Source organism: Protopterus annectens, chromosome 10.part0 (assembly GCF_019279795.1).
Source record: "Protopterus annectens isolate FY-2018-M chromosome 10.part0, PAN1.0, whole genome shotgun sequence".
NCBI classification, from domain to species: Eukaryota; Metazoa; Chordata; order Ceratodontiformes; family Protopteridae; genus Protopterus; species Protopterus annectens.
Window position 1 is genome coordinate 702,700,270 of NC_056744.1, and position 14,780 is coordinate 702,715,049.

The 14,780-nt window shown below is 32.7% G+C and overlaps 1 protein-coding gene across 1 annotated transcript in view; it reads right to left on the minus strand.

Moving 5' to 3' along the window:
* Positions 1-14,780, minus strand: part of TM2D1 (TM2 domain containing 1) — a 728,199-nt gene that overhangs the window by 66,743 nt on the left and 646,676 nt on the right. The gene's annotated exons all lie outside the window — the stretch shown is intronic.

A 14,780-nucleotide genomic window follows, 5' to 3' on the forward strand; every position in this document is an offset into this window, starting at 1 on the left:
ACGAGCCTGACCATTCAAAACTCTGAAAATGAAAGTTGCAGAAGTAGATACTTTTCTACATCCTTACACAGAGTAAGACTGGAATTAAGAGCAGCTGTCAGATCAACTAAAGCTATAGCTGCCAGCTTAAGTTTGTGAATAGTGGATAGAAATTTATAAGATTTAGGAGCTTTATACATACTATCTGCGTTTTACGGACAGCTAGTTGACTATCAGGAAAATTGCAGGCAGCAACACACACATGCTGTAAAGTAGACAGAACAGAAGGAATGGCTGTAGGTTCTATTAAATTCTTGTGTAATAACTCATTGTATTTTCTGAGGAATACAAACTAGGGTTACCATATTTGGTTGTATGAAAAAATATGTGCTGATATCAGCACATATCATTTCGTCCTGTTAGGGCTGAAGAGCAAAAAAAAAAAAAGGTCTTTAGTCTTGTCTTTAATGCATTTCAGAATTAAAGACAAGTAGCTGCGTGTTTGGGGATTTTTGATTGGCCCGTATGCCGGTATACGAGCCAATCAAAACCGCACACAGCGGACCCTCGTCTGTTCAATGCGGAACATCAAGCAGTTCCGCATTGAACAGAGCTCCGCTTTTTGATTGGGTCGTATACCGGTATACGAGCCAATCAAAAACGCACACAGCGGACTCCCTTCTGTTCAATGCAGATCATCAAGCAGTTCTGAATTGAACAGAGCTCCGTTTTTTGATTGGCTCATATACCTGTGTACGACCAATCAAAAAAAAAAAAAACAAACCGGAGGAAAGATTCCGAAATAGGGATGTCTGGTTTTTGAAAATTCTGCAATTTGTCCGGGTTTTAAAACCCAGACAAATCGCAGAATTTTCAAAAACTACCTGGACAGGAGCCCAAAAAAGAGGACGTGTCCAGGGAAACCCGGACATATGGTGACCTTAACATAAACCTCAATGTTCTACCACTGAAAACAATGGCACATTCTAACAATAATCTCAGGGAAAGACAAACCACCACAAAGAGAATGACAAACGAAGCCCTTCCCTAAGTATAAATCTGAAATCTGAGGGGAAAAAACTCTCTCTCTCCATCAATCTTCCTGTTCAGACACAGAATCTTCAGGAACAGAGGAATCCCTCTTTCTTTATCTACAGGAACAGAGGAATCCCTCTTTCTTTAATCAGAAACTACTTTACAAGAAGGATCAATAACCTGAATTAAACCCGAAGCCAGACCCAGTAAACTACTCCTATTCAAAGGAAAGTGAGGAAGTGTAGGTACATGTTTGGCTTTTGGTCTTTTTTTTTTGGGGGGGGGGGCAACCATGTTAATAATGGAAGCAGCAGCTTCCCTAGGATGGGCACAGCATTCTGACAACAGGGAAAACTTCCCTGTTCCCTCTCCCAAGACATACAAGAGTGGCTGTCTCTTGACCACTGAGGGGACCCAAAAAAGCTGCAGAGGATGTAGCTAAACCCCAGTCCACAGCGGCTGTAGGTGCTACACCAGAGGGATCCTGGGTAAAAGATGAGTGGTCTGAGGTACAACAAATGGGTACAGAAGAGTCTCGACCCGCGGCTGTTGTAAATCATTAGCCTGCTGACGTGGTAAAGGCTGCTGGCTTAACTTTTTTCTTTTTTTGGGTGGAAGAATGACCAACCATGGGACCAGTAGGTCGTTCTATGGTCAAGCCGAAAATAGTTCCTCTTTCCCAGAAAAGATGAGCCACAAATGCCGGTAAACACAAGCAGTCCACAAAAGTTATATTTTGACAGAAAAATACAGTAAAAAGCACTTTAAAACGCTATGTCAGCCCCACACAGGCAAAATAAACACAATTTCTCCACAGAAAAAAATGTTTTCATTTACTTTACACCACTTTTAAACTGACAGAAAAAACAAGAGCTCAATTTAAAAGTATGTTACAGTTTCAAGACAGTCTGTTAAAATACAACACTCCTAGCTTTAAAACATATTCCCTGAAGAGGAAAGTAGTAAAACATCAACAAAATTATGAAAAGGGAAGTCTCCCCCCAAAAGGAACTTCTCTACTCAGAGAAGGAAAGCGCAAGCCGACCGTCAATCCTCACTCTGCACAACTTCACTCCCAAACTTGTCTTTTAGTCAGCTCAGCTCAAGCTGCTTGACCGGCTGGGCACATAGAAGGTGCCCTGAAGCTGTGGAAGCTGACTGGCCATTAGATTCATAATAGGATATAGCCCATAAGGCTACTGCATCAGTGATCAAAACAATGAACATCTTAGGAATTCAGACACAGAGCAATACAAGCTACAGATGTTTGATACTTAAAAAAAAAAAAAACCCTGCTAAAAACAAAATAAATATATATATATATACACACACACACACATATAGATTAATATTATATATATATATATATATATATATATATATGTGTGTGTGTGTGTGTGTATATGGACATTTTGCGTGTGCGTGTGTGTGTGTGTGTATATGGACATTTTGCGTGTGCGTGTGTGTGTGTTTGTGTGCATTTATATTTGAGGTGCTGAACACTTTTGGGGATATCTCGAGGTACAAGATTAATGACGCAAAACAAAATCAATATACATTAATTATAATCCATCACTTGATTTAGTGCAAAGATTTCTATCACTTTGAGGCCATTACAGCATGAAGCATCTGGGGGTAAGGACTGCAAAACACTCAAAGAATTCCCAACTTTATAAGTGGAAGGAATGCTGGACAAAGTTAAGGAACATGATTAATAATGTAAGCATAGCTAGATCTACAGATTCAAACAATAAAGATGCTGTAGTACCATTTGCTTTACATATTGCTCAGGCATTTCAATACCGCCCTGGACCAAAGGAGTGGATGGATATGAACAAAGAGCTTTTTAAATATATATGGGAAGAAACAGAGTGGGAAACAGTGCGAAGTCCAACAAAAGAAGGTGGGTTAAATCTACCAAATTTGGAGGAATATCATGTAGCCATTCAATTGAGATTGCTATGAACTCTGCAAAAGTCCTCGCAATCCGAACATGTAAGTCAAGAGGTAGAGATATGGGTTAAATAAAAGCTAAAACAGAGTCCATTTCTAAGAGACATGGGAGAAAGCTTAGATAAAAAGCAAAGGGCAAAGTTGGAAATGTGATGGGAGTTTGAGTTGGCACGAATAGGACTAGTTAAAGTTACCATAACATTCCCTCTGTGCTGTCTATTTTCATTCTTCCTCAACAATTTGGTTCGGATCCAATTCAGTCATTTTTACAGCTCATGGAACACTAAAATAATTTTTGGGGTAAATACCTACATAGAAAAAATGTCTTCTTTAAAAAAATGGAAATGTATAGAGTATCCAAGCCTAGTTTTGGGCACACACGTTCAGACAGGACGGGGTGCATTTGTCAAGATCAGCAAAGAGAATTGTTGCAGCAGAAATTTTGCAATATTTGAGAAACACTAGGCAAGATTTATGACAGGTCAAACATTTAACAGCTCACAGATAGCAACATTTGATGCATCTCTGGTGGTTGTTAATGCTAGGAGCATTAATAATACTATTTTTATTGCAAAATTTGCTATGTTCCCACAAAACTGATGTTGTTATTGCTTGCGAAACATGGTTCAAGAGCAATGACTGAAAACCAATTCTGTCGGGGAGTTTTGACTGTAACAGACATTCTAACAAAAAAACAGGTGGAGGTATTAAGATAGGGATTAAAGATAGGAGACCTGTGATTATTACACATTCACTGATAACACCAATACTATAGACTGTGTAACAGTGACAATAAAGACAACCCTGGAACATATAACAATTGTTGGCGTGTACAGACCACCAAAGTCAAGTGCAGATGATCTAGAGGAATTCATACATTTCTTGTATGAAACACAGGAGGGAAGAATAGTATTAGCTGGGGACTTAAATTTACCAGAAACAGACTGGAATAATATTGATTCAACAACATTAGTAAGGAACTTTGTTCCTGAGTATATGTTGTGAATAAAGTTGCTTCAGACTGTAAAAAAAACTACCAGGGGACAGAACATACTAGACATTGTTTGCATTCCTAAAGAAATCACTGTTAGTTCAAGTCAAGTTTTATCACCACTGATGTGCAGTGATCATGGGGTTATAAGGGTTAATTTGTTCCTAGATAATTTTGCCAAACTGAAATCTAAACCAATGCACAGAATGTTAATTACATGGAAGCAAAATAGTCACTATGTAAAACTAACTGGACCGAGGTGTTCATTGGAAAAACTGCAGATGGAATGTGGAAAGTTTTGAAAGAAAAATTATGAGTGCAAAAAAATATATATATATATCAGGATCTAGGCATGCAATGTCAGGGGGATGTATTTCTATAAGAAGATATCTGATTAAGGTGAGACATAAATAAATATAAGAAAGGGAAGAGAGGTCAAACTACAACTTTGAAAACTGAAATAAATAAGCTGGACAAACAGATTAAACAGTGTGAGATTAAGAAAAATTTGAAGAAAATTTATATAAAAGATATTGAGCATAATTCTCGGCTTGGCTTGGGAGTGCCTTCTGTGTGGAGTCTGCATGTCCTCCCCACCGTTGGGTAGCATTCGAAAGACATGCGTGCGTAAATGGGCATGCCTTCGTTGAAGGTTGGGCGTCGAGCTAGCACCTCGGCGTTTTGTAAAAATCTACTGCCAATCATTAGCAGACTGGAGTTCCGCTGTGGTGACCCCTTACCGGGAAAAAGCCGAAAGACAAACAACAACATTGAGCATAATAGGAAACCTTTTTATAGATATACAAGATATGGAAGGAGTAAAGACATATAAATTGATAACCTGTGTGCAGATTCTAAAATTTATTCTCAGACAACAGATTAGATATATTTACAAAATCTTATGCAAAACAGTTTAGCTCCACAGAAGGGGTAATAACTTCTCCTAATGACATCCAGGTAACCTCAGATATTGGAATCAAATTAGATTACATTGAAAAAGAACTATGCAGCGGGGCGTGGCCAAGGATGAACACAGGATAGCAGCAGATTTCTTCAGCTCCACCAATTTCATTACATTGACAGGAATTAATTACTTAAAAAATTCATTCTTGAAGTAATTTTCTTTCTAAATATGTTTGTTTTATATAGTTCTTGAACTATATCTAAAAAAGAAAGGAAATCTTAATAATATTCCTGTCAGAAATTACTTTGGAAATTTTCCTGTCAGTTTATCAGTCTGAAATGAGTTCCAGTAAGACAAATTCTCAAGACTCCAGCATCAAGAAAGAACTTCAGTCTCTGATAATTATAGTCCAGCAACTTACTGCTAAGATGGATAAAATGGATACTAAAATAGACACTTTCATAGAAAAACTACAAAACAAATAGACTTGTTACATATGGACCTGCAACAACAGAAGATCCAGATGACAGGCATAGAAGAAGCTGTGAATGACATGGAAAATAAAATACAAGAACAGGAAATCAACATTGAGTTTCTGCTGAAACAAAATACACATTTACAAACAAAGCTGGATGACCTGGAAAATAGATCTAGGCGCAATAACATTAGGATTTTTGGACTGCCAGAAAATATTGAAGGTAACAATATTACTTCTTTTTAACAACATGGCTCCCTAAAACTTTAGATTTACCAGAAGCATTCTCTTTGGTATCGAAGAGCACATAGATCTATAGCTAATACTAACTCTAACAAAAACTATCCTAGATCAGTTATAGTTAGATTTATATCATCTTTTGATAAAGAGATGGTTCTTAAATCTGCTTGGGCTAAAGCTCCTGTTAAGTTTAATGAGACAACTGTGCGTTTTGACAATGACTATTCTTCCATGGTAATTGCTAAAAGAAAAGTTTTTCTGCCACTAATAAGGGAGCTTAAAAAAAGCACAGTTTAAAACATACCTTCTGTTTCCTGCCAAGCTTAAAATCTTCCTTCCTGATGGTCCTAAGGTCTTCGATGATTTAGACTCTGCTTTACTGTTTGTCAAAGAAAAAAGGATTTTGGATAAAACAGAAGAAATGGAATGGGCTAGTTCTTCATTAAAGAGATTGGCAACTGAAGCTTCCTGGAAGACTTCAGAGAAGAAGAAGAGACTAAAAACAAATGATTTGTTATATGTTTTTTTCTCTCTCATCATTTTAGTTCATTATTAATCTTTTTGAATATAGTTCCTGCATTTCCAGAAAGCCACAAATATTTTGGAAAAGATTTAATCAAAGTTATTCTCTATGTGCAAAGAAATGTTTTGTTTCATAACCAGTCAAAATGCCTGAGGATTTAATGGCAGGCTGTGACTCGATTTGTTTTTCTTTCTGAAAAAAGTAAGGTTAGTAATTTGATACATTTTTTTATCTTTACCTTTTTTTTTTCCTTCTTTTATTATTTTCTTTGTTTAAACAATGACATTCTATTTAGATTATGTAGTGGGTAAAGGGTGGGGGAGGGCAGGGAGAGAACAGTAATGAAAATATCATTAATAGAATAATAACATATTTATTTCTTGTAAAAGTTTATAAGTTCTTCAAATGCTATTTCTAATTATACTTTCTTGATTATACTGCTTATGCTTGTTTGTAAATAATCTGTCATGCTTTAACTAATAATAATCAGAACTAAATAAGAGTAAATAATATGTTTTATTTTTAACTCTATTAATATAAACAGTAAGTAACATTCCATTGTATATACTTCTTACAGCTTTCTCTTACATTTTTTATTTCTGCCTCACTCCCTTTTATTTTCTACTCTGTATTCTTTTCTTTATTAATATATAGAAATGCTTTAGACTGTGTGGGCACAGTGAATAACAGGATTTGTATGAAAATTGAGTTGGGAGAAGAATGCTGAGTTTTATTGCTTGTTGGTAATTTTGAGTTTAATTTCACTTGCATAGAGGCTGTGATGATCTGTGGAATACATTGTGGAGGTTCTGTCATGTTTAGATGCATTTACACTGCTAAATGAATGTTTGTCACTAGTTTTTAATAAGTTTCCCGCCAAAATGTTAAGAGAGACAATCTGGGATGTGGGCCGTCTTATGCACAATGTCCTTGAGTTACCTCAGAATCTTCAAATCACAGAATTCTCACAGAGAAACTGAAAGCAGTTAGTATAAACATTGACAAGGTTATCACACTGACAAACCACAGATTCAGGAAAAATACTCTGTTCATAAAATATGTCAGTTATAATGAGTTTAAATGATGTAGTTTCTTGTAGTAAGTAAATGTCTTATTTTAGAAGGCATAAAAATGAAACATTTATTTAAATGTTTTTGAAAATCTACTTAGCAGCAGCATAATAATCTGTGTTAAAATTTGTGTTCCAAACATATACTTTACTATAACTCATTTAATTCATCTGATTGACAAACATAAATAATCTTATAACTCTATTCTGGAAGAAATGTCATGTGATATATTTTAAAGCAGTAGGTTAGCATGATTGTAAAATCTGGTTACCAATATGTGTTTGCTGTGCATTATTTTGTATAAAGCAGACAGATTTATTCTAGGGACAGCAAGTAGGATAGTGCTCTACTAACACACAACTCAGTGAGATCAGATATATATATATATATATATATATATATATATATATATATGTGTGTGTGTGTGTATGTATGTATGTATGTATGTATGTGTGTGTGTGTGTGTGTGTGTGTGTGTATGTGTGTGTGTGTGTGTGTGTGTGTGTGTGTGTGTGTGTGTGTGTGTGTGTGTGTGTGTGTGTGTGTGTGTGTGAGTGTGATGGCTTTTTTTCTGAGAATCTGCATAACTATCCAATATGATTTATAATAATTACTATGAATACAATATTTTACTCTATTGACAAAATGAATGTTTGCCACAAGTTTTAATAAGTTTCCCGCCAAAATGTTAAGGGAGACAATCTGGGATGTGGGCTGTCTCATGCATAGTGTCCATGAGTTTCCTCAGAAGCTTCACTCACAGAATTTTCACAGAGAAACTGAAAGCAGTTAGTATAAACATTGACAAGGTTATCACACTGACACACCACAGATTCAGGAAAAATACTCTATTCATAAAATATGTCAGTTATGATGAGTTTGGATGATGTAGTTTCTTGTAGCAAGTAAATATCTTATTTTAGAAGGCATAGAAAATGAAACATTTATTTAAATGTTTTTGAAAATCTACTTAACAGTAGCATAATAATCTGTGTTAAAAACTTGTCTCCCAAACATATACTTTACTATAACTCATTTAATTCATCTGATTGGCAAGCATAAATAATCTTATAACTCTATTCTGGAAGAAATGTCATGTGATATATTTTAAAGCAGTAGGTTAGCATGATTGTAAAATCTGGTTACTAATATGTGTTTGCTGTGCATTATTTTGTATAAAGCAGACAGATTTATTCTAGGGACAGCAAGTAGGATAGTGCTCTACTAACACACAACTCAGTGAGATCAGATATATATATATATATATATATATATATATATATATATATATATATATATATATATATATATATATATATATGTGTATGTGTGTGTGTGTGTGTGTATGTATGTATATATGTGTATGTGTATATGTATGTGTGTGTGTGTATATGTGTGTGTGTGTATATGTGTGTGTGTATATGTATGTGTGTGTGTCTGTGTTTGTGTGTGTGATGGCTTTTTTTTTAGGTAATAACGCAGGTGTTTCTGAGAATCTGCATAACTATGCAATATGATTTATAATAATTTTTATGAATACAATATTTTACTCTATTGACAATAATGAGTTTAAGTAAATGCTCATATACAAACAATTCAAGATTTTTTTGGAAGCTGTTGATAGAATTCACATGACAGAAAATAGATGCATCTTAATGCATGTAATGTCTGAATCATATTAGCCAAAGTTTTTGATTTAAATGAATGTTAGAACATAATTTTCTCTCCTCTTGATTTCTAACATTAAGATTATTTGAATGCTATTAGAATACAAGTGTTATATATTACATAGATCTATATAATAGTATGAACAGTTTTTTAAAAAAAAAAAAAAAAAGTTTATTTTAGTTTATATGATGCTGTTTTACCAAATGTGTAGTTTTGTCTTGATAGATAATTGAAGTGAAAACTGTTAACCTCAGTTAAATATAACTAGTATTAAATTGATAAGGTGGTAGCTGAGGTACTGCTGCTTACTGCTGCTTAGGGTAGGGGGTTAACTTGAGTAGTAAATACTGCTCTAAGTTGGAGTTTTCAACTCCAGGCGGGATGCAAGATTTAATCCTTACATCATTTTCACTTGTTCATTGTTATATGTATATAGTTTTGACATCCACAATATATTTTGTACACTCATTGTCACTACAAACAAAATTGAATCCTATACAAAATCCCATAAGAGATTTAATAAATACAGCTATATTTAAAGGTACACCTAAAAGAGGAGATGTAACAGTATTTATCTTGTTATTTGTTATTTCGATCATAAGATTCTTGAGTTTTAAAAATGCCAAATGACATCTTTAAAAGGAATTTCTTTAAACATTAATGGATTGAATAATCCGTGTAAAAGGGCAAGCCTAATAAGATACATTAATCTACACAAGGCCAATCTAGTCTTCCTGCAAGAAACCCATCTCTTGAAAAAAAGATATTGATAAACTAGCCACTAATAAGTATACAGTATTGGTTAGTTCAGAGCACACTCAGAAAAAAGAGGAGTGGCTATTTTATGGAATAAAAGTATGCCCATTCCTAAAACCATTAAGTCTTATCAGGATGACAAAGGAATGTTTTGTATGGTTACAATACAAATTAATGGGAAGACTTACACTTTAATTAATGTATATTGGATACCTGGAATTGGTATTAATACAGTGAAACATCATATTGATAAGATCATATCATTCTCTGTAGGGGATATTATTTTAGCTGGTGATTTTAATTGTATACTACATGAAAGTGATACTACCACTATAAAGAAAAGAAGAATTACATCTAATGCAAAACACTTAAATGATTTTGCTAATTCTTATCATTTGAATGATATTAATAATCAGATAGAGTCAAAATCATTACCATACACCTTTTTTTCTAACAGATACAAAACTTATTCAAAAATAGATAGGGTCTTTATTTCTAACCAGATGGTAACAGATTTAATTAATCCCAAAATCATTTCATGTCCTATATCTGATCATAACTCAATTGTTTTTGAATTCATGATAAAAAATACTCAATGTTCAGATCAAAAGGATACCAGCATACTTAACTCAGCTAAAAGACTATAAAGAATATATACTTTCAGAAGTACAACATTTTCTAGACATAAATAATACTCCTGAAGTCTCCATTGTCTATGTTTGGGATGCCTTAAAATCATATCTATATGGACAAAGTATCAGATGGTATAATAACAAAAGGAAATCTTGGGATAAGGAATTGTTAGATATTCAAAGTAAACTAGACTCTTATAAACATAATAATAAAGAAAATATTATGGACAAGAAAGTTATTGAAGAAATAAACAAACTAAATGAAAAATACAAAGAAATTTTGACTCAAAGTTAAAATAACTTTAGAGAAATACAAGTTTTTGTCTTATTCAATAAGCCCCAAATACTTACATAGACTTAAAAATAAAACAAAAAGATTGAATAAACAAAACCATATCAAAGAAATCTTTTCTCTAAGGAAAAAGAAGAATGTTTCTAGTATACCAGAAATACTGGATGAATTTAGAAATCACTTTCACAAGATTAACCATAACAACATTAACATGGAACCTAAAGATAAAATAAAGGAGTTTATAACCACAAACATGAATAAAAAGCTTAATAAACAACAGATTAAACTATTGGACAAGAGTATTTCATATACAGAAGTTATTACACAAATAAATAAGCTTAAATCAAACAAAGCACCGGGTAATGATGGTATTATACCAGAGATATATAAAATCCTTTCTAAAACTACATATTCATTAATACATAAGGTTTTTATTCTGGCCCAAACTGAGTTAATAACCCCCCCCATCTTGGCAATATACATTTATTTCACCAATTTTAAAACCTAATAAAGATCCAACTAGGTGTTCTTCATATCGACCCATCTCATTACTTAATGTTGATTATAAAATGTTTATGAGTATTTTTGCTGATAGATTGAAGACAATTATCCCCGGCATTATAGACATAGATCAGACGGGCTTCATTGTAAATAGAAATACTTTTGATAATGTAAGAAGAACTTTAACATTAATTGATTTTGCAAATAGGAAAAAGAAAGATTTAACACTTATTAGTCTTGATATAGGTTCAGCATTTGATTCAGTAAGTTGGGACTATCTGTTTACCTTACTGAAATGCACAAATTTCTCTGATGCATTTGTAAATTTAATTGAGCATTTATACAAAGGAACGCTGGCTTATATTAAGGTAGGAACATATGTTTTACAAAAAATACCCATTCTTAAAGGTACAAAGCAAGGATGTCCACTTTCTCCACTATTATTCACTTTAGTAATGGAGCCTTGGGCTAATTTGATTAGAAACAGTACTGACATAGAGGGTTTTGAAATAGAAGAAAATACAACATCAAAAATTCAACTATTTGCAGATGATGTTCTAATTACATCAGCAGGATCTAATTCTTCTATGCAGTCTTTATTTGATAAAATGATGAATTTTAAAAGTATTTCTGGTTTAATATTCAATGAAGAAAAACTAAAATACTACCTATATATACACGAAAAATACTCTCATTAGTGATTTTACTAAATATGTACCCAACTCAGGTCAGATAACTTATTTAGGTATAATACTATCTAAAGATATTAAATCTATTATATATAATAACTATAATACCTGTTTTCTTAATATACAAAATCTTTTTAATACCTGGAATAATATGTTTTTTACTATGGAGGAGAGACTTACAATTATTAAAATGATAATATTCCCCAAGATTTTATACTTAATACAATCAATAATACTTTCACCTACAAAAATAACTATCAAGAAACTGAATACACTAATGTTAAATTTCTTATGGGCACCTAATAGACCTAGGATTGCATTAAAGAAACATACTAATAGCTGGTCTCAAGGGGTATTTCTTTTCCAGACTTTAATTTATATATTATCTCTTCTATTATAAAAGTTATTACTTTATTAATAGATCGGTCATATGTCGCAAAATGGAAAGATTATTGGGAGCTAATTAGTATGCACTTCATGAAAATCTCCTTAACACATAAAAATATGATTATAAATAACTCCATGTTGTGGTTGCTAAAGGAATATTGTACTTCACCTATTACACCTAAACATATGGTCTGTTACCCATTAAATATTATTATTAGTTATCGTAACTTTATATTCATGCACCCTAAGTATAGGGAATGGAATTTTATTGTATTCCTATAATTTATACTCAGGGTATGCTTATGTCATCTACTTCTGAAGGAGCTCATTTAGCTATAGATAATAATCTAAAGTACTGGTATCAGCTGATATCTGATAATAAAGTTAAAAATCTAGATTTCTTAAAACAAGAATTTGATCTAAGAGAAACTTGCTGGTTAGAGGTTCAGATCTTTAGACAACATCTCATTGATAGAATAGATCTAATGTCTATAACAGTTAAAGAATCTATTCAAAAACTGATTGATTACTTGATAATAAATTTACAGCATAAAGTTTCTGATAAAGGTAAACTTTCATATATACATAAAATTATCAGACAAGAAACTTTTTACAATGTAGATTCATACTGGAATTATTTCACCTCTATTAATGGGGACCCACCAACTCAACAAGATAAACAATATATATTGGAATCTGCTTATAGAACTACATCTTCCATTGTCTGGAGACTTTAGACATGGAAATTTTTACATAGATCTTTTTATACACCTTTGATGATGAATAAAATTAATAATAAAGATAATCTATGTAAGAGATGTAATGTAGAAATTAATGCTGACTGGGCTCATATGTTTTATGACTGTATGAAGTTGAAAGAAGTTGAAAGAATACTGGAAGTCAATTAATGAATTTTTGGAGGCTCTTTTTACAGATAATTTCATTATTTCTAAGTCTCTTATATTATTCAACACACCTGTACCTCAATGTGTTAAAAAGATTAAGCTTCCCTTGTTATGGTCTATCCTAGCAGTGGCTAGGAAAATAATAACTAGAAATTGGATTTCAGATACACCTCCTTCGTTCAATGAATTTAAAAATGTTATGAATATAATGTGTCATATGGAAATAAGCACAATTAGAATGAGAACAACTAGAAAAACATCACATTTTATTATATGGGATAATTTACAAAATTTGTTAAAAAAAATTCTAATTTCAATAGCACAGTATTTTAGTTTAATTAATTGATCTGATTGTAGTGGATGTCTTTGTAAATACTTTAGTTGTTTTGTTGAATATTATAATAATACCTATTTTTAATTATTTGTATAAAATTGTTATGATATTTCTCTTATATGTTAAAACAATAAATTTGTTTAAAAAAAAAAAAAGGACTATGCAAACTGGATCCAAACAAAGCACAGGGAGGAGATGGAATTAATAACAATGACCCAAGAACACTTCAGCAAGAATTTGCGGTACCATTATATCCATTACTCACTAGGTCATATAAATATGGGGAGATTCCTCAAGATTGGAGACACGCTCTTATTAAACCTAAGAGAAATGGGAGTATAACAAACCAAGACCCTTAAGTCTACTTTCATGTTCTGGAAAAAATAATGGAGAAAATAATATTGGATAAGTTGTCAGAACTGGATAGGCTGGGATTTGAAACCATATATCAGCATGCATATGTTGAAAATAGATCTATTACCACCTGTAACCTGATGTTCTATAACAATATAATAACAGCTATAATGAAATATTGTGCTGTGATGTAATTTATATAGATTTAACTTCAGCAGTTGGTAGGGTCATACACTGATCAATAAATTAGAACTAGGTACTGATATACTCTTAAGATTCACTAGCTGCATGGCTTACAAATAGGACACGGCACGTATCATACAGCAACTGGACAGGTAAAATTCTTGGTTACACTCTGTGTTCCACAGGTCTCTGTCCTAGGCCCTTGCTTGTTTAGATTGCATTTTTTATACCTAACTTTTTCAACAGAGGCATTCTGCAGTCTATATGCAGATGTCCTAAAATTGGGTAAACTGATTACATGTGTTTCAGATAAGGCATGTCTGCAAAATAACTTGACTAAATTGACCATTTGGGCACAGGAGAATAATATGATGATAATTACATCTAAAATTAAGCAATTTGCCAAACAAACTGAAAAGTGAATATTTAATACAGCATGCAGTGACAACCAGGGACTCATTTAAGGACCTGGGTATATGGGTAGATCCAGCTATGAGTTTTTCTAATCTTATCAACCAATTGGTTAATGATAGCTATAGAACTATAGGTTGTATAAAAAAGATTTACAAAGTCTAGGAAATAAGAAAAATGGTGAAGTCACTGTTTGTTAGTTACATCAGACCCCAAAACTTGAGTATGGAACAACAATATGGAAACCCTATAAGAAAACAAGCATGAGTAAAGTGGAAAGAGTACAGCAGAAATATATATATATATATATATATATATATATATATATAAATAACATGACAGAGGAAAAGTAGAAAAGAAGATTAGTAATGGAGAAGTTAAAGAAATAGAAACTGATGTTATTGAGTACCTGTGAAGTGAAGGATTCAGTGTAGAAAATCTAACTTAGAAAGCACCACAGCAGGATAGAGCAATGGACATCCAAACTGAGAAACCAGT